At 36.4% G+C, this 14,219-nt stretch overlaps 1 protein-coding gene and 1 pseudogene across 8 annotated transcripts in view; both read left to right on the top strand.

Annotated features, from left to right (window-relative positions):
- The window catches only part of CDK8 (cyclin dependent kinase 8), a 135,948-nt gene that overhangs the window by 40,664 nt on the left and 81,065 nt on the right, over positions 1-14,219 (top strand). The window contains exon 2 of one of the 8 annotated variants that reach the window (XM_045188075.2): positions 13,795-13,948. The exons of the other annotated variants lie outside the window; for them this stretch is intronic. The gene's annotated coding sequence lies outside the window, so the exon portion shown is untranslated. The remainder of the gene's footprint in view (positions 1-13,794; positions 13,949-14,219) is intronic. 8 annotated transcript variants of the gene reach the window in all.
- LOC112296221 (large ribosomal subunit protein eL32-like) lies at positions 3,119-4,221 on the top strand (annotated as a pseudogene).

The raw sequence follows: 14,219 nt of genomic DNA, 5'->3' as shown, positions 1-14,219 counted from the left end.
AGGGTTTTGAATATGTTCCGGTCAGTTTGCTTATTCTTGGGATAGACTTAAAGCCTTTCCTTGTTGGAAATCAACAGCTCAAACAGCTGCACAAAAACTTACTCAATTTTGTGTTCCCAACCTGAGGAATGCCAACCTATTTTTCTGATGAGGGTAAATCCATTTTGCTGAAACTATTATTACTGAGCTTTCCAAAGCCCTTCCACTCACGCAGAAACTTCACTGTACATGTCACCTCTAATCTTCAAGAAAGGTAGAAAGAGCAAAGGGAATTCTGAAACTAATGTTACCAAAGGTCTTAGAATTTCTATGGCCTAAGATATTTCCACTGTCTTTAATGACAATGAAATCATTTCCTTTTGGGGCTCAACCAGTCTTTGATTATTAGTTAGTACAGACTAGCCTATACGTTTAGGAATTATCTTTGATACTATACTCCTACGTACTACAAGCAGACGTGGCTATACTGTCTGCCAGAAACCCGTGCCATATAGTCAGTCTTAACATCAAGTATAAACAACCTTTCCTCAGCATCTTCATAAACAACTCCTGTATAACCTAAAGCCTGGAGACATGGTCTTTTGAAAGACACAGAGAAAGACAGTCCTTGAATCTGAGGGAAAGAATTTATCTCCTTGGTACCAATTCTTTGTAATGAATCATTTTGTTTTCTAGGTAACTGGACTCAAATGTTAAATAATTTTCTAAATAGCAAGTCCCACCAAAGGCCATCTATCATATAGTTCATAGGAAAGAAGATTGCTATCCCTACCAAAGCAACACACAGGGACCTTTCATACGAGGTAGATTTTGTAAGTTAACTTTCACAGAAATAGGCCTTGGACTAGGGAATAGATAGTATATGTGGAGGTTGTCTCACTTTCACAGACCCCACAATGAAGACAGATTACTTAAATCCAACCCCAAGCTCTTCTGCTTTAGAGCTGCCTTATGATATTGACAGTACAAATTTCATTTCCTGGCACTGGATCACTCTTCATCAAAATGTTACAATGCTTGTAGACAACTCCAACAGGGGTATTTCACCCCAGTAGATAATCAGGTGGCTCCTAAAGACTGATATTAAATTTGTGCCATAAAAGTCTGTTGGCTACTACCTGCCAACTAGTCAGGGATTTGTAACCTTGGTAAACTGATGTCTCCCAGAGCCCATTTTGGCCCATCAGTTTCCTCACTTGGAAACAATCTGAGAATCTAACTCCCTAACCACTGAAAGGGATTCTGAATTGTTTCAGTCTTATACCAAGCTCCTCACTTCTGGGTTTACAAGAGGCCTGCCCATTAAGTAAGAAGAATTCTAAATACTAAGGTTCAGAGAATAGCAATGGAACTAGACACTGCAAACAAGACCAAAAGAACTCTCCATCCAAGAGGCTGTGTAAACAGGTAATAGTTCAGAAAAGAGCCACTTTAGATATAGTATTGGTCTGTCTTGGGGAAATGTCATGCTTACAACCCGTCAATCCTTCCTGGGATCATTATTATTCCTAAAAAGACTGGAGTGTCTTTTTGGACATTATTGGATCATTATTGGAGTGTTCAATTAACTGTTCCTTTGCAGGTAATATGTCTGCATTATTGTGCTACCTTTTTTGATCATTTTCTTTCTACCTAAAAAACACCCTTGTTACTTATGCTGCTATGATTCATAATGCATCTTGCATTTGTAATTTGCTGTCATTAGTTTTAGAAAATTCTCAGCCATTGTGTCTTTAAATATTAGTTGTGCTCTCTCTTGTCTCTCTCTGTTCTCCTTTGATGGGATCCAATTATATGTATGTTAGTCCTTCTCATTGGTCTTATCAATGTCTCTTGGCCTCTCCTTCCTAGTTTTCATCATTTTGTCATTTCATTCTTTACTTTGAGTATATTCCTCTGATCTCTTCTAGTTTATTAATAATCCCTCCTGCTGTATACTTCTGCTTCTAAACCCATCCATGTGTTATTAAATATAGCTATCTTTTCAGTTTTAGAATATTTTTCTCCTCAGAAATTTGTTGTAACCTATTCTTGGGCTTTTGAGACTGTCAGAATTCCCAGTCTTTTATCATCTTGAAAATTACATGCTAAAGACTGTATAGGCTATCTGGAGTCTTTATGAGTTGATTTCTGTTGTTTGTAGTTTCTGTTCATTGTCTTATTTCCTCATGCACCTGGTTATTATTATGTTTTGGACATTGTGTCTGAAATTTTGCTTTAGAAGTAACTTTATACCTAGGAGATTTTCTCTTCCAACAATTACTACTTTATTGGTGCCTGAAAGAGCTAGCAGTCTGGGATTACATTAATTTGCCTTCAGGTTTTGATATTTGAAACCAAGTTTGAGTATCCCTGAGAATTAGTATGCTTCTCATTCATGTTATTTTTAGAGTACTTTTCTTTAGAGTCTCAACCAAAAGTGCATGGGTATTTCCTAGCACCCTTTCCTTCTTCCTTCCTGACTTAAGTGGTCCTTGGACTATTAAGTTTTATATCCTTGGCCCTGCAAGGTTATCAAAGGCATCATTCAGCTTCTTTGTAGAACTAAACATAACTCTTTGACTAGCATTAAATCCTGAGTGAACTTGTTAATTGTCTACTGTTTGTACCATATAAATTAATTTTATTTTATCATAATTTTTCTTATAGTCTCATTCAGTGATATTTTCCTTATTTTGTTTGAATAATGGGAATCTTTTTTTTTTTCTTTTCCAATGATATGTTTTGTCGAATATTAAAAGGCACTAAAAAGAGGACCTGTTTTGGTAGGTTGAAGCAAGGCCAAGGATTCTTCCATACTTCCTTCTCTTTACTCCTTTCTGTTCCTGAGTGATCTCATTAAATTTTAGGGTTCAATGAAAGTTTGAAAATCTTACCTTGGAAGAAATCTCCCATCAAGTGCTTTTAAACATATTTTGGGCATACAAAGAGACATAATAAAAAAACATAATGAATACTTTTATCCTCTACTTAAGGAATAAAACATTATACAATTAAAACTCCTTGTGTACCCTTCTGTGGGAGGGATAATGGTCTGTGAAAGAGGTCAATGTCCTAACACCTGGAACCGGTGAATATGTTGTTACATGGCAAAGGGGAATTAAAGTTGCTGATGAAAGCTTTCTAATTACTTGGCCTTAAAATATGATGATTATTCTGGATTGTGTGGGTGGGCTCAATGTAATCACAACGATCCTTAAAAGTAGAAGAGGGAGCTCTCTCTTCCTCGGCACTGCCTACGGAGGTGGCATCCATCTCTTACTCGGCACCATGGTGGCCCTCAGACCCCTCGTGAAACCCCAGATTGTCAAAAAGCGGACCAAGAAGTTCATTCGGCACCAGTCAGACCGTTATGTCAAAATTAAGTGGAACTGGTAGAAACCCAGAGGTATTGACAGTAGGGTGCGCAGAAGATTCAAGGGCCAGATCTCGTTGCCCAGCATTGGTTATGGGAGCAACAAGAAAACAGCACATGCTGCACAGTGGTTTTCGAAAGCTCCTGGTCCATAACGTCAAGGAGCTTGAAGTGTTGCTGATGTGCAACAAATCTTACTGTGCTGAGATTGTTCACAACGTCTCCTCAAAGAACCACAAAGCCATTGTGGAAAGAGCAGCCCATCTGGCCATCAGAGTCACCAATCCCAATGCCAGGCTGCGCAGTGAAGAAAATGAATAGACAGATTGTGTGCACATTGTATTTGTGTTAATAAAACCTTAAAATTCTGGGGGGAAAAAAGTAGAAGAGGGAGTTAGAAGTGACAGAGAAAGATGTGACATCAGAAGCAAGGTTAGAGTAATATCATATGAGAAGCCCTTGACCCATTGTCCAGAGGAGACCTTACAACTGATACCAAAGAAATACATATTATCTTAGGAAACTTATGAACAGTTACATGGCAACAAATTGGAAACTTGGAAGAAATGGATAAATTGCTAGAAATATGTCAAGATTGAGCCATGAAGAAATAGAAAATCTGAACAGACCAGAACAAATATGGAGATTGATTAAGTAATCAAAGGCCTCTCAACAAAGAACAGCTTTGGACTAGATGCTTTCCTGGTGAATTTAAAGAGTTAACACCAATCCTCAAACTCTTTCAAAAGAATTAAAGAGGAGGGAACCCTCCTAAACTCATCTTCAAGGCCAGCATTACCCTGATACAAAGCCAGATGGACACTGCAAGAAAAGGCCAGTGTTCCTGATGAATGCAGATACAAAAATTTTCACCAAAATATTAACCAACTGAATTTATCAGACATTAAAATGGTTGTACACCATAATTGTGTGGGATTTATCCCTGGGATATGTCTCAATATATGGGTAAATGTGATATACCACATTAATAGAATGAAAGGTAAAAATCCTATGATCATCTCAGAAGATGCAGAAAAAGCATATGACAAAATTAACTTCCTTTCACAATAACTCAAAAATCTCATATGGAGGAACATAAAAATAATAAAGGCTGTATATGAGGGAGACCCCTAAAAAAACAGAATAGTCTTCTGGAGGGTGGGCCTTTTGTAATACAGGCTTCCCCCTGCTAGGTGAGTGTTCTAGAAACCCATCTGTATTACTGTACCAGCTGGCCTTGTTGTGAGAGACAGTGTTCAGCCTCAGTGAATTTTTTTTGAAGACTCTTTAATGTATTTGCCCATTTCATGATGGGTGACTTACAAGCACACCTGCCCACACTGTGCTGAGTGTTGAGCAGTTTTTGACCAAAAACGACATGACTCCCATCCCCTACCTGCCCTCTTCACTTCATCTTGCCCCAGGTGATTTGTTGTTGTTAGTTTCTCCAGATGAAAAAAGTCCTCAAAGGTAAATGTTTTGCCGATGTGGAAGAGGTGAAACAAACAAACAAAAAAGGCAGACACACTAAAAGGCATCAAAATTGATGAGTTCAAAACTGTTTTGAGCAGTGGAAAAAAGTCTCAATAGGTATTTAGTGTATCAAATGGAGGGGTAACTGAAGAAGGTAACTGAAGTTTAAACATGAAGAGTAAATACACATTTTTTTAATAAATAAATTCCAGGTTTTTTTAGGTCCCCCTCGTATAACATCATACTAAGTGGTGAAAAGGTATAAGCTTTTTCTCTTAAGATTAGAGTGTCCACTCTCATCAGTCCTATTCAACACAGTACTGGAAGTCCTAGCCAGAGCAATTAGGAAAGAAAAATAAATAAAAGGCATCCAATTCAGGAAGAAGTAACATTGTTTTTGTTTGCAGATGACGTGACCATATATATATATATATATGTATATATGGCCAGATAGCAGGAAAATATACATATATATATATGTAAGTTTTAAAGACCCTAACAAAAAACTTAGAATTAATCAACAAATTCAGTAAAGTTGTAGGATATAAAGTCAACACACAGGAATCAATTGCATTTCTATACACTAACTACAAAGTATCTGAAAATATATAAAGCAATTTCATTTAAAATAGCATCTAAAACAATAAAATACTTAGGAATAGATTTAACCAAAGAGATGAAAGATCTGTACCCTTAAAACTAAAACTTTAATAAAAAGAAATTAAAGACACAAATAAATATTTCTTTTTTTAATTAATTTATTTTTATTCAGTTACAATTGTCTGCATTTTCTCCCCTTCCCTCCCCCCCACTCCAGCCAGTCCCACCTCCCTCCCCCACCTCACAAATAGATATTTCTTAAGAATTGAAAGAATATTGTTAACGTTTCCTACTACCCAAAGCCATCTATAGATTCAGTACAATTCCTATCAAAAATACAATGGCATTTTTCACATAAATTGAACAAACAGTCCTGAAATTTGTATGGAATCTCAGAAGACCCCAAATAGCAACACACCTCTGAACAACAAAATTGGAGGCATGCTTTCTGATTTCAAACAACACTACAAATTTATAGTAATCAAAACAGTATCTGGTACTGGCATAAAAATAAATGCATAGACAGATGGAATAGAATTGAGAGCCCAGAAATAAAATCTTACATATACTAATGTGTGACCAATATTTGACTAATGCTTGACAAGGCAGCCAAGAATACTCAGTGGAGTGACTAGGGGGTATGGAACCATTGACTTACCTGCTATTATAATTCCGGAAAGAGAATAGTATGTCCAAGGGGTTGTTGCAGTTAGGTTGGAGAACAGTTTTTGATGACTGACAAGGTAGGTGAAATAAAGGAGAAAAATGAAATAACTTCCAGTTAATGAAAATAACTTCCAGGTTGGTAAATGGTCAACCACAAGTTGTGAGAGTCTGATGACCAGGGCCAAGGGTGCAAGTGGGTGTAGGACAATGATTTGGAACATCTAAGAATGGAGGTAGATCCCTCTGGACTCTTCTGTTCTTTTACTTCAGTCTCCTTGGTAGTCTAGAGTTTGAAGGCTAGGGAAAAGATGTCTGAGAGCTTTTGAAGGTGTTAATTTTCTAATCCACCGTAGGTGTCCATTATTTTAACCTCTTATTCACCAAATAGCTTTCTATTTATTTACTTTTTCTTTCACATTTTGTTTTGGAGCTATCATATGAAGTCATTTTATCTAAGACTTCCTACATATATTTTTAGTATAGCTTTATTCTGAAAAATATATTAATGATTAGGAAATACAAGCCAAAGACCATTTCCAAGTTTCTTTAAACATCATCAATTTAAATACATTGCTTTTAATTCAACTTAAAGAAACCAAATACTAGAATACAAGCTAACTCTGTACCTGTGGCTAATATATTTTGGAGAATTGGGTGGCTGGAATGTAATAGCTTATATGTTTGTAGTTCTCTATAGGTGTGTTTCATATTTAGATCACTGTTTTCCATTCAAAGTAGGTAATAAAAGTATGGAATTGATTTTCATGTAATCTTTCTCATTCTTAGATATCAGATTTATAAGGTATATGTATGCATTTTCATCTTGAGATACTTTATAATAGTAGGAGTAAAGACAGAAGTTATCCATAGAGCCACCAAGCTAGTCTTGTCAGTGCAAAGATGTGTACTATGGGAAATATTGGCATTGCAGTACCTGCTCTGTAGGCATAAAAATATATTCGCTTTTCATTATAACTGCCTTCTCACAATCTATCTTTTTTCCAGATGTTGCTTCAAGAACAGTTTTACAGGTATTTAATTACAAAAATTGTAGCAGTTGACATGTTACATGATACAGATTGGTTTACAAAACATAACCTACGGTTTTGTAAGACAATTTCCATTTAGAAGAATTTATTTAATGGTATAAAAGATCAAATTAGTACTACTACTAGCAAAGCTTATGTAATATGTTGGAAATATTAAGGGTTTGTTAAGGATAATCTAAATTTATGAGCTGTTTAGAAATTTTTCCAATACACTTATATTTGGGAGTAGTCTAGTTCTAATAATCATTGTGCTTTTTCTGTTGGCTTTGAATCATAGATTTTATACATAATTTAAATTTTTTCACTTTGCTGTTTTTTTATTTTTGTATAATTAAAAAATTACAGGTCTGTGAATGCCACAAATAAAACTTGAAACTTCAGGTTGTCTTTTGTTTTAAGGTCTCTCGGTCTCCTTTCTTTGTTCATAGAATACAGGCATGCTTTGTTTTTATGGCACTTCGCTTTATTGCCCTTCACAGTTACTGTGGGGTGATTTTCCTTTTTGTTTGTTTGTTTTTTGTTTTTTACAAATTGAAGGTTTGTGGCAACCGTAGGTTGAGCATGTCTGTTAACACCATTGTTTCAACAGCATTTGCTCTCTTGTCTCTGTCATGCTTTGATAATTTCTTGTAATATTTTGAACTTTTAAAAATTATCATTACATTTGTTATGGTGATCTATAATCAGCGATCTTTGTTGTTAACCACACTGATAGAAGATGACAGACTTAATAAATGTGTCTGTTCTGCCTGTTCCATCTCTCTCCCTCTCCTCAAGCCGTCCTATTCCCTGAGACACAACAATATTGAAATTAGGCTAATTAATAACCCTGCAATGGCCTTTAAGTGTTTAAGTGAAAGAAAGAGTCACATATCTTGTCTCTCATTTTAAATCAAAAGCTAGAAATGATTAAGCTTAATGAAGAAGGCATTTCAAAAGCTGAGGTAGGCTGAAAGCAGCAGTTAGCCAAGCTATGCACACGGAGGAAGAGTTCTTGAAGGAAATTAAAAGTTCTACTCCAGTGAACACACCAATGATAAGAAAGTGAAAGAGTCTTATTGCTAACATGGAAAAAGTTTTAGTGGTCTGGATACATCCAACCAGCCACAATATTCTCTTAAACTAAAGCCTAAACCACAGTAAGGCCCTAACTGTCTTAAATTCTGAGAAGGCTGAGAAAGGTGAGGAAGCTGCGGAAGAAAAGTTAGAAACTAGCAGAAGTTGGTTCATGAGGTTTGAGGAAAGGAGTCATCTTTATAACAGAAAAGTGCATTTGCTGATGTAGAAGCTTCAGCAAGTGGCCCCGAAGATCCAACTAAGATAATTAGCTAGATTTTCAATATAGACAGAACAGCCTGTCTATATGGAAGAAGGTGCCATCTAGGAGTTTCGTAGCTAGAGAGAAGTCAGTGCCTGGCTTTAGAATCTCAAAGGACAGGCTGACTCTGTTGTTAGGGGCTATTACAGCTGGTGACTTTAAGTTGAAGCCTATGCTCATTTGCCATTCCAAAAATCCTATGGTTCTTAAAAATTGTACTAAATACACTCTCCTGTGCTCTAGAAGTGGAACAACAAAGCCTGGATGATAGAACATCTGTTTAAAACATTGTTTACTGCTTATTTTAAGTCCTGCTACTCAGGAAAAAAAATCCTTCGAAAAATATTATTGTTCATTGACAATACACCTGGTCACACAAGAGCTCTGATGGAGATGTATGAGAGTAATGTTATTTTCATGCCTGCTAACATAACATTCTGCAGCCCCTGGATCAAGGAGTAATTTTGACTTTCAAGTCTTATTATTTAAGAAATACATTTCAGAATGCTGTTGTTGCCATAGATAGTTATTCCTCTGATGGATGTGGGCAAAGTAAATTAAAAACCTGGGAAGGATTCACCATTCTAGATGCCATTAAGAACATTTCTGATTCAGCCCTGGCTGGTGTGATGCAGTGGATCGAGTGCCAGCCTGTGAGCCAAAGGTGTCGCTGGTTCGATTCCCAGTCTAGGGCACAAGCCTGGGTTGCCAGCCAGGTCCCCGGTAAGGCGGGCTCGCAGGTGGCAACCACATAGTGATGTTTCCCTCCCTCTCTATCTCCCTCTGTGTTTGCTTCCGTAAATAGGTCACTGACCACTCAGGGTGGTGGTTACAAAGGGAATTTCTTAAAATAACACAACAGTGAAGTTTGCTGCATCAGTTGAATCTTTCCTTCATGAATGATTTCTCTGTAGCATGTGATGCAGTTTTACCCACAGTAGAATTTCTTTCAAAATTGTCATCAGTCCTCTCAAAGCCTGCTGCTGCTTTGTCAACTAAGTTTAGGTAGCACCCTAAACCCTTGGTTGTCCTTTCAACAGTCTACACAGCACCTTCGCCGGGAATAGATTCAGCAACTACTCGTGTCCATTAAAGTTTTTTCTTGAGATAGCACCAACTCAGCCACATATTCAGGCTCTGCTTCTAATTCTGTTTCTCTCACTATTTCTACCACATTAGCAGTTACTTCTACACTGAAGTCTTTGACTCTCAAAATCATTTTTGAGTGTTGGAATCAACTTCTTCCAACTCCTGCTGATGATGATACCTTGACCTCTTCCCATGAATCAGAAATATTCTTTTTTTTTACATTTTATTTATTTTTAGAGAGAAGGGAAGAGAGGGAGAGAAACATTGATGTGTGAGAAAAACATTGATTGGTTGCCTTTTGCACACCCCATCTGGGGGCCTGGCCGGCAACCCAGGCATGTGCCCTGACCAGGAATTGAATTGGTGACCCTTCAGTTTGCAGGCTGGCACTCAATCCACTGAGCCACCCGTGCTCAGGCTTTTGGAGGCTATCTTAATAGAGGATTTAGAAGGTAGATTAAGGGGGAAAGACAGGTTCAGAGTGGTTTAATAGCACATCAGCCCTAGTACTTATTCACAATAACACTTGGAGTATAAAGGGATGGGCAAAAGTAGTTTTACATTGTGAATATGTGAAACAGAATTTATTCTATTTATTGTATTATTTATTATTATTATTATTAACCTACTTTTGTCCACCCCTGTAAATAACACATGAACATTTAGTGAATATTCAGGTATATTCATATGGCTGATGTGAATATACTTTTAAGAAAAAAAATGTTTGGGACCAACTAGAAATAAATTAGGCATATATTTGAAATAAGAAAGGCCTTCCATTTGGAAGAAAACTATTACTATACATTTTCTGTTTTTTACTGTTGCTCATTTCTTCTAGCATAAATATTAGTGAGAAAAACAATGATTATAAATGACCAATGTTAAAATATGGTTCTTGAAGTCAAGAAGCAGTTCTTTAGAGAGTTGTGTTCAGAAAATGGCACTTGGGAAAATAATTTAAGAAAGATTGATAAGCAGTTTACTTTGATGGAAAACACCCACATTCAGTGATATCTGGTCATGTCAGCATAATCTTATAACTGAACAGACAGGAAAGGACAAAGAGTTTCTTCCTAACCTTCAGGGTTAGAAATATTTCTTTAAGTTCTGCATAGTTGTTTCTCCAAACAAGGTAAAGATGAGTTTGAAGTATGAGAACTAGGAAATTGAGCCTGAGTTTTATCAGATAATGCAAATGAGAGATACTCGTTGCTAGCTTTATAAGAAGCTTTTGGAAATTCTTAAGCTTGGCATCTGGAGCTGACAAGAAACTTGAATGTAAGTCATGTTGGATCTCTGGGTCACTGCTGTATTTCAGGGACTGTAACAGTGCCCAGCACAGGAACTCTCCCCAAATTGCCAAGAAATCCCTTCAAATTGAGAGTTAGTAGTTCTAATAATCTTTTTAAATAAGCTTATGTCCTTAACCAAAAAGTTATTTGTCAGAATGATCAAAAGAGTAGAACATATTAATATGACAAAGGTTTTTAAGCAAAATATATAGCATGGCTAGCTAGAATGTGCTCTATAATCAGTTTGCTTGATTTAAATGAAAATAAATGTTTCAATTTGCTTTAATGCATTGTGATTTTATGTAAGATAATTGGACTTAATGAATGATAAAGGCCACGAGGAATGTACCTGTAATCAAAGTCTATTAGCCTGCTGTAGCAAGGGAGAACACCCCTAGCTAGGCACTCTGAGGGGTCTTTAATAAGAGGAAGTGGGCAAGGGCTTCATAAGGTATGGGCTTGGACTGAGTGATTCTAAGGAAAAAGTAGGAAAGTAGTCTGGATTGGATATTGTCATAAAGTGGCATCAGTTTGGTGATTTATCTCAGCATTCTGTTCAAGAGTAGGAGGAGTGAAGAAGAGCTGGGACTCCTTGGTAAGGATGCCATGCTCAAAAATAAAAATTTTAGTCATTTTGTAGCTGTGGTATGGCCTTGGGAAAAACTATATTTCCTATTTTCCTTTCTCCTAGCCTTGCCACTCATCTGTTAGGGATCTCATAATCTGATTATCAGTGGGGCCTATTTTCCATTTCTCAGTCCCTCTTTTTAGCCAGGTTCAGCCATTCAGGACTATTGTTTTATGAAATCCAGATCTTCACTATTGCCAGAATTCCATTGATCAGGAAACTATTCGGAAAACCTCGTCTATTGTTGGACTAAAGTCAGTTCTTTATGCATACTTTTTGTTGTTGTACGGTCAGTTATTGAATCATCTGAAACAGAAATGGCTGTGCACATTGAAAACTCCAGAGATCACATTTAAGCACTGTAACACTGACAAATGGTGAGAGATTGGTAACAGAGTTTTAATCTACTTGTAAAGGCAAGAGCCAAGGTCTCAAGTATGGTTTTGGTGTAGACAGAAACTTTCCTAGGTTTGCCATCAAAGGGGCTGTTTGTCCTGTTTACTATTTTTAGTTTACTGTTTTAAAGAGTTTCTTGAAAGTTGAGTGTAATTGCCCAGAACTAGAGTAAGCTGAGTTGCACCTAAAAGGAAGTGGCTACAATCTCAACATCTTGTAGTGAAATCATGAGGAAATTATAGCCAGGTATTGGACTCATACAGAGAATGACTAGGGGATGCAAAGAGCAATATTTCGAGTATCATTTTTAGAGATAACAAGTGTCTGTTAATAATTCAGAAGTTTAAACCAGCAGAAAGGGAAGAGAAGAGTTTGGGAGAAAAATAAAAGCATGCAGACTAAAGCATGATAATCTTTGATTCTGGCCATTTAGATCTTGTCCATGGGACCTGGGTAGAAGCTTGATCATGCTGCTTGATTTGATGGTCTTGGGGAGGTGTGTCATTCTCTTAAATCATCTTCTGGAGGATTCCTAGGAATCCTCAATTTGAGGTCTCTGGCTGGAACAGTCTTCCAATAGTTTGATGATCTATTGTGTCACTGTAATTGAGAGCTGTGGATCCAAGGAGTTTCACTGCTGTTTTAATTTTTAACAGAATATGGCAAGGTCATTTCCATGGGTTCAAGTTCAGTCTTTTCTAATGATGCTTCAAAGATATTCACCTAATGTAAGAGCATGTAGAGCTGATTAACTAGCAAGGAAGAAAATTTTTTCTGTCAGTGAGAAGATTGAACAGCTCTGGAAAATTAACCAGAATTATTAGAATCGAAGAGAATGGCTCTTCTATTGAAGTGTAGCGCACAATTAATTTATAAGGATTCAGTCAGTGATTACCCAGGGAGTTAGAACATAGTATGAACAGTGAGGACTTGAACAAACCTGCGTGGTCTTTTGATTTCTTCCATCAACTCCACTATGCCTGCATCTGATTGACAGGAATATTAACATCTAGAACCAAAAATCAATTTAAAACAGTGATTGTGTCAGTTTTCGTATATGAGCATGAGTCTGCCTCTTAAAGTACGCAATCACTGAACACACATACATGAATGTGTTTTATTTGCATTTAACTAATCTATAAAGACTGAACTTTCTGATTTGTCATGTAAATGAATTTGGAGAGAACAGAGTTTTTACAATAGGAAATTAAAAGATATTTTAGGTGTGAAAGATTTCTTGTTAGTTTTATTATTTTGATTTTGGGACCTAACTCACAAAAGGCAAAGTCAAGAAGAATTTTAAATAATATAATACGTGAACCTTAGTCATGGTATCCAAAGGTTGGACATAGTTCCAGGCAATATTTGACAATAAAGCAATAAAAACAATAATTATTAGGACCTTTAATCTTTTAGAATAAATACATTTTATTAAAAATGATTTAAAATCTCATTGAAGTCCAGTAGTATATTTAAGACTAATTTTTCCTAGTTCAGAATATTAAGATCATTAAAAATACCAAAGGTATCACACTAAAGCAAGTCAGACTGTTCCGTTCACATCTCTTTAGCATTGGGACCAGACTGATGTATTATCTTGCATAATTACTGAGATTTCATTCTGTAATCCAGCATTTTCACAGATCTTTTCCCCTCAATAACTATTGTATCTCAGCATACAGTAACAGTTCCTTATACCTGCTTCCAAATTATAACACAATAAAGATAATTAAATCTTAAATTTAACACATTAGCCTTTATGTAATTTACAGTTTTTACTACATAACTAAGCACAGTGGTTAACTGAGCTGTTTCCCCCCACCCCGCAAAGAATTGACTTTTTCTGTGAAGGAAGCAGTGCACTGATTTACATTCTGGTGCAAGCTCTCTGATCTGGCTGACTGTTCCATAATGTTTTCCTGTTGTAGCAGGTGATGATGTAACCCTCCAGAACAGCCGCTTACACAGAGCTTAAACTCCACACTGCAGCTGTTGACAATGGGATCAATACTTCATGATTGCATACAGAGCAGAACTAGTTTAGAACTTCCAGCTTCCAAACTACTGTTGAGAAGTACAAAGGTATCCTGATTCCTGATCTTTTCTCTTTTTAAAATTATTTTTATTGAGATAGAATTGGCATATCATTGTGCAAGTATAAGGTGTGCAGTGTATTGTTTGATAAATTTATGTATCGCAATATGAATACCATTGCACTGTTGGCTAACATCTCTCTTATATCATGTGATTATTTTCTTGTGTGTATATGGTGGGAACATTTAAGATATTGTCATTTTACAACTTTGAGGTTTAAAATACAGTATTGTTGTCTGTACTTTGCTGTGCATTAAAT

This window comes from Desmodus rotundus, chromosome 3 (assembly GCF_022682495.2).
Source record: "Desmodus rotundus isolate HL8 chromosome 3, HLdesRot8A.1, whole genome shotgun sequence".
Taxonomy (NCBI): Eukaryota; Metazoa; Chordata; class Mammalia; order Chiroptera; family Phyllostomidae; genus Desmodus; species Desmodus rotundus.
Note: the sequence above shows the minus strand (reverse complement) of the source record. Positions and strands in the feature narration are given on the sequence as shown.